This window comes from Chiloscyllium punctatum, chromosome 13 (assembly GCF_047496795.1).
Source record: "Chiloscyllium punctatum isolate Juve2018m chromosome 13, sChiPun1.3, whole genome shotgun sequence".
Lineage (NCBI taxonomy): Eukaryota > Metazoa > Chordata > Chondrichthyes > Orectolobiformes > Hemiscylliidae > Chiloscyllium > Chiloscyllium punctatum.
In genome coordinates, this window is record NC_092751.1 from 76,607,077 (window position 1) to 76,622,487 (window position 15,411).

Consider the following 15,411-nt stretch of genomic DNA (forward strand, 5'->3'; position numbering starts at 1 on the left):
TGATAATTCAATGAAGGTACTCTTAACGCATCAATTCAACTAAACAAATTGCACACATTTAGTTCATGAAGCAAACTGCATTTGTCAATTCAATGAATACAGCTACTCATTCATTCAATGTCACAAGCGTCACACATTGTCTCAATCAAACAGCACACATTCACTCCATGAACCAAACCGATCATTCAATGATCGGAGCTTCTCTCATCAGTCAATGATGATCTTAATGCTTTCATTCAATGAAAAAAACAGCTTTCGTTGAATCATTGAATCGAATTCTAATGATGGAATCAATGTAGATTAGATTACATTAAATTAGATTAGATTAGATTAAATTAGATTCAATTACATTAGATGAGATTAGATTACATTAAATTAGATTAGATTGCATTAGATTACATTACATTAGATTATATTAGATGATCTTAGATTAAATTAGATTAGATTACATTAGAATGGATTAGATTAGATTGCATTACATTACATTACATTAGATTAGATTACATTAGATTAGATAAGATTACGTTACTCTACATTACATTAGTTTACATTAGATTACAATAGATTAGATTGTATTGGATTAGATTAGTTTAGATAAGGTTACATTACATTAGATTACATTACATTAGATTACATTAGATTATCTGAGATTAGATTACGTGAGATTACATTACATTCCAATAGATTACATTAGATTAGATTTGATTACGTTAGATTAGATTAGATTAGATGAGATTACATTAGTTTGGATAACATTACATTACATTGCATTAGATAAAAATTTCATTAGATTAGATTAGATTACATTACATTAGATTATATTACTCTAGATTTGATTAGATTTGATTAGATTAGATTACACTACATTACATTACATTGCATTACATTAGATTAGAGTACATTAGATTAATTTACATTTGATTAGATTAGATTAGATTACATTAGTTTCGATTAGATTAGATTAGAGTAGAGGTTATTTCATTCCATCAAAGCCACAAACTAAACACAATTAATGAATCTAACTGCAAACATTCATTCGATGAGTAACACTGTAAGTCCGATTCCAATGAATCTAGCTTTTGCCATTCATTCAATGAAAGAAGCTACACGCGTTCATGCAATGATAAAAACTGCATGCATTCATTAAATGAAACAGAGTGCACGTGTTAATTCAATGAGTACAGCTTTTCTTTTTTATTCACTTTCTCGAGCTTAGCACTTTCATTCAATGAAACCAAATGCTTCATTGAATCATTGAGTCAAACTCAATGAATCAAACAGTATGAATGGATTCCATCGAACAAACTTAACTCATTTACTTCGTGAATCAAACTGCACCCATTCATTCAATGAAATGTCTTAATTAAAAGAATCGAGCTCCAGCCATTCATTCAATGCCACGAGCAAAACGCATTCATTCAATGGAGCATACTGCACTCATGATACAGACTGCACGTTTAAATCAATGAGTAGAGCTTCTCTCATTCTTTCAATGGGTCAAGCTTAACGCTTTCATTCAAAGAAACAAACTGCATTCATTGAATCGTTGAATCAAACAATGAATTTATTTTAATGAATCCAACCTTGTTTCAATGGAACGAACCTATCTCCCTTATTTAGTGACCCATACTACATATTCATTGCATATTCAATGAAAGAGGCTGCATTTGTCAATTCAATGAGTAGAACTACTCTCATTCATTCAATGGCACAAGCTCACCGTTTTCATTTAAAGAAACAGACTGCATTGATTGAATCATTGAATCAAACTAGAAGTATTGATTCAATGAATCAAACCTTATTCCTTGTTTCATTCGAACAAACCTAACTCACTTATTTCGTGAATCCTACTACACTCATTCATTCAACGAAACAGACTGCACATGATAATTCAATGAAGGTACTCTTAACGCATTGATTCAACTAAACAAATTGCACACATTTAGTTCATGAAGCAAACTGCATTTGTCAATTCAATGAATACAGCTACTCATTCATTCAATGTCACAAGCGTCACACATTGTCTCAATAAAACTGCACACATTCACTCCATGAACCAAACTGCACGTGTTAATTCAATGAGCAGAGCTTCTCTCATCAGTCAATGATGAGCTTAATGCTTTCATTCAATGAAACAAACAGCTTTCGTTGAATCATTGAATCGAATTCTAATGATGGAATCAATGTAGATTAGATTACATTAAATTAGATTAGATTAGATTAAATTAGATTCAAGTACATTAGATTAGATTAAATTAGATTAGATTGCATTGCATTACATTAGATTAGATTACATTAGATTAGATAGGATTACATTACATTAATTACATTAGATTACATTACATTACATTAGATTACATTGGTTAAAATTTAATTACATTACATTTGATTATATTAGGTTACATTACATTTGCTTACATTACATTAGATTAGTTGGCACTACAGTAGATTAGATTACATTAGATTAGATTAGATTACATTACATTAATTGTATTAGATTACATTACATTAGATAAGATTACATTAGATTACATTAGTTTAGTTTACATTACAATTACACTACATTACATTCGATTTCAATAGATTAGATTAAAATACATTAGATTACATTAGATTAGATTACATTAGATTACATTATATTACGTTAGATTACATTAGATTAGATTAGATTTGATTTGATTAGATTAGATTAGATTACATTACATTACATTAGATTACTTTAGGTAATATTACATTAGATTATTTTAGATTAGATTACATTATATTATATTACATTACATAAAATTACATTAGCTTCGATTTGAGTACAGTACATTAGATTACAGTAGATTACATTACATTAGATTCCATTTGATTAGATTACATTAGATTACATTACATTGGTTTAGATTACATTAGATTACATTAGATTAGATTAGATAAGATTAGATTAGATTACATTACATTAGTTTAGATTACATTAGATTACACTACATTACATTAGATTCCATTAGATTACATTACATTAGATTACATTAGATAAGTTTAGATTACATTAGATTACATTACATTAGATTACATTAGATTACATTACATTACATTAGATTCGATTTTATTTCATTACATTAGATTAGATTACATTAGATCAGATTACATTAGATTACATTACATTCCATTCCATTAGATTAGATTGCATTAGAGTACATTACATTGCATTAGATTAGATTACATTAGATTAGATTACATTAGATTAGATTACATTAGATTAAATATCATGTGATTAGATTAGATTAGATTAGATTTGATTAGGTTACATTACATTAGATTACATTAGATTAGATTACATTACATTAGATTACATTATATTAGATTACATTAGATTAGATTACATTACATTACCTGACATTACAATAGATTACATTAGATTAGATTGCATTACATTGGATTAGATTAGATTACATTAGATTAGATTTCATTAGATTTGATTAGATTACATTACATTACCTGACATTACATTAGATTACATTAGATTAGATTGCATTACATTGGATTAGATTAGATTAGATTTGATTTGATTACATTACATTTGATTACATTACATTAGATTAGATTACATTAGATTAGATTAGATTACATTACATTATATTAGACTAGATTGCATTACATTGGATTAGATTAGATTACATTAGGTTACATTAGATTAGATTAGATTACATTACATTAGGTTACGTTAGATTGGATTAGATTGGATTACATTAGATCAGATTACATTACATTCCATTACATTAGATTACATTACATTTGATTACATTACATTACATTAGATTACATTAGATTAGATTATTTTACATTAGATTACATTACATTACATTACATTAGATTACATTAGATTAGATTAAATTAGATTAGATTACACTACAGTACATTACATTACATTAGATTAGATTACATTACATTACATTACATTTGATTAGATTAGATTAGATTACATTAGATTAGATTACATTAGTTACGATTACATTACATTAGATTAGATTAGATTATACTACATTACATTACATTAGATTACATTAAATTCGATTAGATAAGATTAGATTAGATTAGATTAGATTAGATTACATTAGATTATATTACATTAGTTTAGATTAGATTAGATTACATTCGATTAGATTACATTAAATTAGTTTACATTAGATAAGATTATATTACATTACATTACATTAGATTACATTAGGTTAGATTACACTACATTACATTAGATTCCATTAGATTGCATTACACTGGATTAGTTTAGATCACATTAGATCACATTAGATTAGAATAGATTAGATTAGATTACATTACATTACATTAGATTACATTAGTTTAGATTACATTAGAATAGATTAGATTAGATTACGTTACATTACATTAGATAAGATTAGATTAAATTACATTAGATTACATTACATTAGATTACATTACATTAGTTTAGATTACTTTAGATTAGATTACATTAGATTAGATTAGATTAGGTTGCATTACATTAGATTACGTTAGATCAGATTACATTAGATTCCATTACATTAGATTCCATTAGATTACATTAGATTATATTACATTTCATTACATTACATTACATTAGATTACTTTAGATTAGATTACATTACATTAGATTACATTACATTAGATTATTTTACATTAGATTACATTACATTACATTACATTAGATTACATTAGATTAGATTAAATTAGATTAGGTTACACTACATTACATTACGTTACATTACAATACATTACATTAGATTGCATTACATTAGATTAGATTACATTAGATTAGCTTACATTTGATTAGATTAGATTAGATTACATTAGATTAGATTATATTAGGTTCGATTACATTAGATTAGATTAGATTAGAGTAGAGGTTCTTTCATTCCTTCAAAGCCACAAAATGAACACAATTACTGAATTTAACTGCAAACACTCATTCGATGAGTAACACTGTAAGTCCTATTCCAATGAATCTAGCTTTTGCCATTCATTCAATGAAAGAAACTGCACGCGTTCATGCAATGATAAAAACTGCATGCATTCATTAAATGAAACAGAGTGCACGTGTTAATTCAATGAGTATAGCTTTTCTTTTTTATTCACTTTCTCGAGCTTAGCACTTTCATTCAATGAAACCAAATGCTTCATTGAATCATTGAGTCAAACTGCCATCATTGACTCAATGAATCAAACAGTATTAATGGATTCCATCGAACAAACTTAACTCATTTACTTCGTGAATCAAACTGCACCCATTCATTCAATGAAATGCTTTGTATGTTTTAATTAAAAGAATCGAGCTCCAGCCATTCATTCAATGCCACGAGCAAAACGCATTCATTCAATGGAGCATACTGCACTCATGATACAGACTGCACGTCTTAAACCAATGAGTAGAGCTTCTCTCATTCTTTCAATGGGTCAAGCTTAACGCTTTCATTCAAAGAAACAAACTGCATTCATTGAATCATTGAATCAAACAATGAATTGATTCAATGAATCCAACCTTGTTTCAATGGAACAAACCTATCTCCCTTATTTAGTGACCCAAACTGCATATTCATTGCATATTCAATGAAAGAGACTGCATTTGTCAATTCAATGAGTAGAGCTACTCTCATTCATTCAATGGCACAAGCTCACCGTTTTCATTTAATGAAACAAACTGCATTGATTGAATGATTGAGTCAAACTAGAATCATTGATGCAATGATTCAAACCTTATTCCTTGTTTCATTCGAACAAAGCTAACTCACTTATTTAGTGAATCCTACTACACTCATTCATTCAACGAAACAGACTGCACATGATAATTCAATGAAGGTACTCTTAACGCATCAATTCAACTAAACAAATTGCACACATTTAGTTCATGAAGCAAACTGCATTTGTCAATTCAATGAATACAGCTACTCATTCATTCAATGTCACAAGCGTCACACATTGTCTCAATCAAACAGCACACATTCACTCCATGAACCAAACCGATCATTCAATGATCGGAGCTTCTCTCATCAGTCAATGATGATCTTAATGCTTTCATTCAATGAAAAAAACAGCTTTCGTTGAATCATTGAATCGAATTCTAATGATGGAATCAATGTAGATTAGATTACATTAAATTAGATTAGATTAGATTAAATTAGATTCAATTACATTAGATGAGATTAGATTACATTAAATTAGATTAGATTGCATTAGATTACATTACATTAGATTATATTAGATGATCTTAGATTAAATTAGATTAGATTACATTAGAATGGATTAGATTAGATTGCATTACATTACATTACATTAGATTAGATTACATTAGATTAGATAAGATTACGTTACTCTACATTACATTAGTTTACATTAGATTACAATAGATTAGATTGTATTGGATTAGATTAGTTTAGATAAGGTTACATTACATTAGATTACATTACATTAGATTACATTAGATTATCTGAGATTAGATTACGTGAGATTACATTACATTCCAATAGATTACATTAGATTAGATTTGATTACGTTAGATTAGATTAGATTAGATGAGATTACATTAGTTTGGATAACATTACATTACATTGCATTAGATAAAAATTTCATTAGATTAGATTAGATTACATTACATTAGATTATATTACTCTAGATTTGATTAGATTTGATTAGATTAGATTACACTACATTACATTACATTGCATTACATTAGATTAGAGTACATTAGATTAATTTACATTTGATTAGATTAGATTAGATTACATTAGTTTCGATTAGATTAGATTAGAGTAGAGGTTATTTCATTCCATCAAAGCCACAAACTAAACACAATTAATGAATCTAACTGCAAACATTCATTCGATGAGTAACACTGTAAGTCCGATTCCAATGAATCTAGCTTTTGCCATTCATTCAATGAAAGAAGCTACACGCGTTCATGCAATGATAAAAACTGCATGCATTCATTAAATGAAACAGAGTGCACGTGTTAATTCAATGAGTACAGCTTTTCTTTTTTATTCACTTTCTCGAGCTTAGCACTTTCATTCAATGAAACCAAATGCTTCATTGAATCATTGAGTCAAACTCAATGAATCAAACAGTATGAATGGATTCCATCGAACAAACTTAACTCATTTACTTCGTGAATCAAACTGCACCCATTCATTCAATGAAATGTCTTAATTAAAAGAATCGAGCTCCAGCCATTCATTCAATGCCACGAGCAAAACGCATTCATTCAATGGAGCATACTGCACTCATGATACAGACTGCACGTTTAAATCAATGAGTAGAGCTTCTCTCATTCTTTCAATGGGTCAAGCTTAACGCTTTCATTCAAAGAAACAAACTGCATTCATTGAATCGTTGAATCAAACAATGAATTTATTTTAATGAATCCAACCTTGTTTCAATGGAACGAACCTATCTCCCTTATTTAGTGACCCAAACTACATATTCATTGCATATTCAATGAAAGAGGCTGCATTTGTCAATTCAATGAGTAGAACTACTCTCATTCATTCAATGGCACAAGCTCACCGTTTTCATTTAAAGAAACAGACTGCATTGATTGAATCATTGAATCAAACTAGAAGTATTGATTCAATGAATCAAACCTTATTCCTTGTTTCATTCGAACAAACCTAACTCACTTATTTCGTGAATCCTACTACACTCATTCATTCAACGAAACAGACTGCACATGATAATTCAATGAAGGTACTCTTAACGCATTGATTCAACTAAACAAATTGCACACATTTAGTTCATGAAGCAAACTGCATTTGTCAATTCAATGAATACAGCTACTCATTCATTCAATGTCACAAGCGTCACACATTGTCTCAATAAAACTGCACACATTCACTCCATGAACCAAACTGCACGTGTTAATTCAATGAGCAGAGCTTCTCTCATCAGTCAATGATGAGCTTAATGCTTTCATTCAATGAAACAAACAGCTTTCGTTGAATCATTGAATCGAATTCTAATGATGGAATCAATGTAGATTAGATTACATTAAATTAGATTAGATTAGATTAAATTAGATTCAAGTACATTAGATTAGATTAAATTAGATTAGATTGCATTGCATTACATTAGATTAGATTACATTAGATTAGATAGGATTACATTACATTAATTACATTAGATTACATTACATTACATTAGATTACATTGGTTAAAATTTAATTACATTACATTTGATTATATTAGGTTACATTACATTTGCTTACATTACATTAGATTAGTTGGCACTACAGTAGATTAGATTACATTAGATTAGATTAGATTACATTACATTAATTGTATTAGATTACATTACATTAGATAAGATTACATTAGATTACATTAGTTTAGTTTACATTACAATTACACTACATTACATTCGATTTCAATAGATTAGATTAAAATACATTAGATTACATTAGATTAGATTACATTAGATTACATTATATTACGTTAGATTACATTAGATTAGATTAGATTAGATTAGATTAGATTAGATTAGATTACATTACATTACATTAGATTACTTTAGGTAATATTACATTAGATTATTTTAGATTAGATTACATTATATTATATTACATTACATAAAATTACATTAGCTTCGATTTGAGTACAGTACATTAGATTACAGTAGATTACATTACATTAGATTCCATTTGATTAGATTACATTAGATTACATTACATTGGTTTAGATTACATTAGATTACATTAGATTAGATTAGATAAGATTAGATTAGATTACATTACATTAGTTTAGATTACATTAGATTACACTACATTACATTAGATTCCATTAGATTACATTACATTAGATTACATTAGATAAGTTTAGATTACATTAGATTACATTACATTAGATTACATTAGATTACATTACATTACATTAGATTCGATTTTATTTCATTACATTAGATTAGATTACATTAGATCAGATTACATTAGATTACATTACATTCCATTCCATTAGATTAGATTGCATTAGAGTACATTACATTGCATTAGATTAGATTACATTAGATTAGATTACATTAGATTAGATTACATTAGATTAAATATCATGTGATTAGATTAGATTAGATTAGATTTGATTAGGTTACATTACATTAGATTACATTAGATTAGATTACATTACATTAGATTACATTATATTAGATTACATTAGATTAGATTACATTACATTACCTGACATTACAATAGATTACATTAGATTAGATTGCATTACATTGGATTAGATTAGATTACATTAGATTAGATTTCATTAGATTTGATTAGATTACATTACATTACCTGACATTACATTAGATTACATTAGATTAGATTGCATTACATTGGATTAGATTAGATTAGATTTGATTTGATTACATTACATTTGATTACATTACATTAGATTAGATTACATTAGATTAGATTAGATTACATTACATTATATTAGACTAGATTGCATTACATTGGATTAGATTAGATTACATTAGGTTACATTAGATTAGATTAGATTACATTACATTAGGTTACGTTAGATTGGATTAGATTGGATTACATTAGATCAGATTACATTACATTCCATTACATTAGATTACATTACATTTGATTACATTACATTACATTAGATTACATTAGATTAGATTATTTTACATTAGATTACATTACATTACATTACATTAGATTACATTAGATTAGATTAAATTAGATTAGATTACACTACAGTACATTACATTACATTAGATTAGATTACATTACATTACATTACATTTGATTAGATTAGATTAGATTACATTAGATTAGATTACATTAGTTACGATTACATTACATTAGATTAGATTAGATTATACTACATTACATTACATTAGATTACATTAAATTCGATTAGATAAGATTAGATTAGATTAGATTAGATTAGATTACATTAGATTATATTACATTAGTTTAGATTAGATTAGATTACATTCGATTAGATTACATTAAATTAGTTTACATTAGATAAGATTATATTACATTACATTACATTAGATTACATTAGATTAGATTACACTACATTACATTAGATTCCATTAGATTGCATTACACTGGATTAGTTTAGATCACATTAGATCACATTAGATTAGAATAGATTAGATTAGATTACATTACATTACATTAGATTACATTAGTTTAGATTACATTAGAATAGATTAGATTAGATTACGTTACATTACATTAGATAAGATTAGATTAAATTACATTAGATTACATTACATTAGATTACATTACATTAGTTTAGATTACTTTAGATTAGATTACATTAGATTAGATTAGATTAGGTTGCATTACATTAGATTACGTTAGATCAGATTACATTAGATTCCATTACATTAGATTCCATTAGATTACATTAGATTATATTACATTTCATTACATTACATTACATTAGATTACTTTAGATTAGATTACATTACATTAGATTACATTACATTAGATTATTTTACATTAGATTACATTACATTACATTACATTAGATTACATTAGATTAGATTAAATTAGATTAGGTTACACTACATTACATTACGTTACATTACAATACATTACATTAGATTGCATTACATTAGATTAGATTACATTAGATTAGCTTACATTTGATTAGATTAGATTAGATTACATTAGATTAGATTATATTAGGTTCGATTACATTAGATTAGATTAGATTAGAGTAGAGGTTCTTTCATTCCTTCAAAGCCACAAAATGAACACAATTACTGAATTTAACTGCAAACACTCATTCGATGAGTAACACTGTAAGTCCTATTCCAATGAATCTAGCTTTTGCCATTCATTCAATGAAAGAAACTGCACGCGTTCATGCAATGATAAAAACTGCATGCATTCATTAAATGAAACAGAGTGCACGTGTTAATTCAATGAGTATAGCTTTTCTTTTTTATTCACTTTCTCGAGCTTAGCACTTTCATTCAATGAAACCAAATGCTTCATTGAATCATTGAGTCAAACTGCCATCATTGACTCAATGAATCAAACAGTATTAATGGATTCCATCGAACAAACTTAACTCATTTACTTCGTGAATCAAACTGCACCCATTCATTCAATGAAATGCTTTGTATGTTTTAATTAAAAGAATCGAGCTCCAGCCATTCATTCAATGCCACGAGCAAAACGCATTCATTCAATGGAGCATACTGCACTCATGATACAGACTGCACGTCTTAAACCAATGAGTAGAGCTTCTCTCATTCTTTCAATGGGTCAAGCTTAACGCTTTCATTCAAAGAAACAAACTGCATTCATTGAATCATTGAATCAAACAATGAATTGATTCAATGAATCCAACCTTGTTTCAATGGAACAAACCTATCTCCCTTATTTAGTGACCCAAACTGCATATTCATTGCATATTCAATGAAAGAGACTGCATTTGTCAATTCAATGAGTAGAGCTACTCTCATTCATTCAATGGCACAAGCTCACCGTTTTCATTTAATGAAACAAACTGCATTGATTGAATGATTGAGTCAAACTAGAATCATTGATGCAATGATTCAAACCTTATTCCTTGTTTCATTCGAACAAAGCTAACTCACTTATTTAGTGAATCCTACTACACTCATTCATTCAACGAAACAGACTGCACATGATAATTCAATGAAGGTACTCTTAACGCATCAATTCAACTAAACAAATTGCACATATTTAGTTCATGAAGCAAACTGCATTTGTCAATTCAATGAATACAGCTACTCATTCATTCAATGTCACAAGCGTCACACATTGTCTCAATCAAACAGCACACATTCACTCCATGAACCAAACCGATCATTCAATGATCGGAGCTTCTCTCATCAGTCAATGATGATCTTAATGCTTTCATTCAATGAAAAAAACAGCTTTCGTTGAATCATTGAATCGAATTCTAATGATGGAATCAATGTAGATTAGATTACATTAAATTAGATTAGATTAGATTAAATTAGATTCAATTACATTAGATGAGATTAGATTACATTAAATTAGATTAGATTGCATTAGATTACATTACATTAGATTATATTAGATGATCTTAGATTAAATTAGATTAGATTACATTAGAATGGATTAGATTAGATTGCATTACATTACATTACATTAGATTAGATTACATTAGATTAGATAAGATTACGTTACTCTACATTACATTAGTTTACATTAGATTACAATAGATTAGATTGTATTGGATTAGATTAGTTTAGATAAGGTTACATTACATTAGATTACATTACATTAGATTACATTAGATTATCTGAGATTAGATTACGTGAGATTACATTACATTCCAATAGATTACATTAGATTAGATTTGATTACGTTAGATTAGATTAGATTAGATGAGATTACATTAGTTTGGATAACATTACATTACATTGCATTAGATAAAAATTTCATTAGATTAGATTAGATTACATTACATTAGATTATATTACTCTAGATTTGATTAGATTTGATTAGATTAGATTACACTACATTACATTACATTGCATTACATTAGATTAGAGTACATTAGATTAATTTACATTTGATTAGATTAGATTAGATTACATTAGTTTCGATTAGATTAGATTAGAGTAGAGGTTATTTCATTCCATCAAAGCCACAAACTAAACACAATTAATGAATCTAACTGCAAACATTCATTCGATGAGTAACACTGTAAGTCCGATTCCAATGAATCTAGCTTTTGCCATTCATTCAATGAAAGAAGCTACACGCGTTCATGCAATGATAAAAACTGCATGCATTCATTAAATGAAACAGAGTGCACGTGTTAATTCAATGAGTACAGCTTTTCTTTTTTATTCACTTTCTCGAGCTTAGCACTTTCATTCAATGAAACCAAATGCTTCATTGAATCATTGAGTCAAACTCAATGAATCAAACAGTATGAATGGATTCCATCGAACAAACTTAACTCATTAACTTCGTGAATCAAACTGCACCCATTCATTCAATGAAATGTCTTAATTAAAAGAATCGAGCTCCAGCCATTCATTCAATGCCACGAGCAAAACGCATTCATTCAATGGAGCATACTGCACTCATGATACAGACTGCACGTTTAAATCAATGAGTAGAGCTTCTCTCATTCTTTCAATGGGTCAAGCTTAACGCTTTCATTCAAAGAAACAAACTGCATTCATTGAATCGTTGAATCAAACAATGAATTTATTTTAATGAATCCAACCTTGTTTCAATGGAACGAACCTATCTCCCTTATTTAGTGACCCATACTACATATTCATTGCATATTCAATGAAAGAGGCTGCATTTGTCAATTCAATGAGTAGAGCTACTCTCATTCATTCAATGGCACAAGCTCACCGTTTTCATTTAAAGAAACAGACTGCATTGATTGAATCATTGAATCAAACTAGAAGTATTGATTCAATGAATCAAACCTTATTCCTTGTTTCATTCGAACAAACCTAACTCACTTATTTCGTGAATCCTACTACACTCATTCATTCAACGAAACAGACTGCACATGATAATTCAATGAAGGTACTCTTAACGCATTGATTCAACTAAACAAATTGCACACATTTAGTTCATGAAGCAAACTGCATTTGTCAATTCAATGAATACAGCTACTCATTCATTCAATGTCACAAGCGTCACACATTGTCTCAATAAAACTGCACACATTCACTCCATGAACCAAACTGCACGTGTTAATTCAATGAGCAGAGCTTCTCTCATCAGTCAATGATGAGCTTAATGCTTTCATTCAATGAAACAAACAGCTTTCGTTGAATCATTGAATCGAATTCTAATGATGGAATCAATGTAGATTAGATTACATTAAATTAGATTAGATTAGATTAAATTAGATTCAAGTACATTAGATTAGATTAAATTAGATTAGATTGCATTGCATTACATTAGATTAGATTACATTAGATTAGATAGGATTACATTACATTAATTACATTAGATTACATTACATTACATTAGATTACATTGGTTAAAATTTAATTACATTACATTTGATTATATTAGGTTACATTACATTTGCTTACATTACATTAGATTAGTTGGCACTACAGTAGATTAGATTACATTAGATTAGATTAGATTACATTACATTAATTGTATTAGATTACATTACATTAGATAAGATTACATTAGATTACATTAGTTTAGTTTACATTACAATTACACTACATTACATTCGATTTCAATAGATTAGATTAAAATACATTAGATTACATTAGATTAGATTACATTAGATTACATTATATTACGTTAGATTACATTAGATTAGATTAGATTAGATTAGATTAGATTAGATTAGATTACATTACATTACTTTAGGTAATATTACATTAGATTATTTTAGATTAGATTACATTATATTATATTACATTACATAAAATTACATTAGCTTCGATTTGAGTACAGTACATTAGATTACAGTAGATTACATTACATTAGATTCCATTTGATTAGATTACATTAGATTACATTACATTGGTTTAGATTACATTAGATTACATTAGATTAGATTAGATTACATTACATTAGTTTAGATTACATTAGATTACACTACATTACATTAGATTCCATTAGATTACATTACATTAGATTACATTAGATAAGTTTAGATTACATTAGATTACATTACATTAGATTACATTAGATTACATTACATTACATTAGATTCGATTTTATTTCATTACATTAGATTAGATTACATTAGATCAGATTACATTAGATTACATTACATTCCATTCCATTAGATTAGATTGCATTAGAGTACATTACATTGCATTAGATTAGATTACATTAGATTAGATTACATTAGATTAGATTACATTAGATTAAATATCATGTGATTAGATTAGATTAGATTAGATTTGATTAGGTTACATTACATTAGATTACATTAGATTAGATTACATTACATTAGATTACATTATATTAGATTACATTAGATTAGATTACATTACATTACCTGACATTACAATAGATTACATTAGATTAGATTGCATTACATTGGATTAGATTAGATTACATTAGATTAGATTTCATTAGATTTGATTAGATTACATTACATTACCTGACATTACATTAGATTACATTAGATTAGATTGCATTACATTGGATTAGATTAGATTAGATTTGATTTGATTACATTACATTTGATTACATTACATTAGATTAGATTACATTAGATTAGATTAGATTACATTACATTATATTAGACTAGATTGCATTACATTGGATTAGATTAGATTACATTAGGTTACATTAGATTAGATTAGATTACATTACATTAGGTTACGTTAGATTGGATTAGATTGGATTACATTAGATCAGATTACATTACATTCCATTACATTAGATTACATTACATTTGATTACATTACATTAC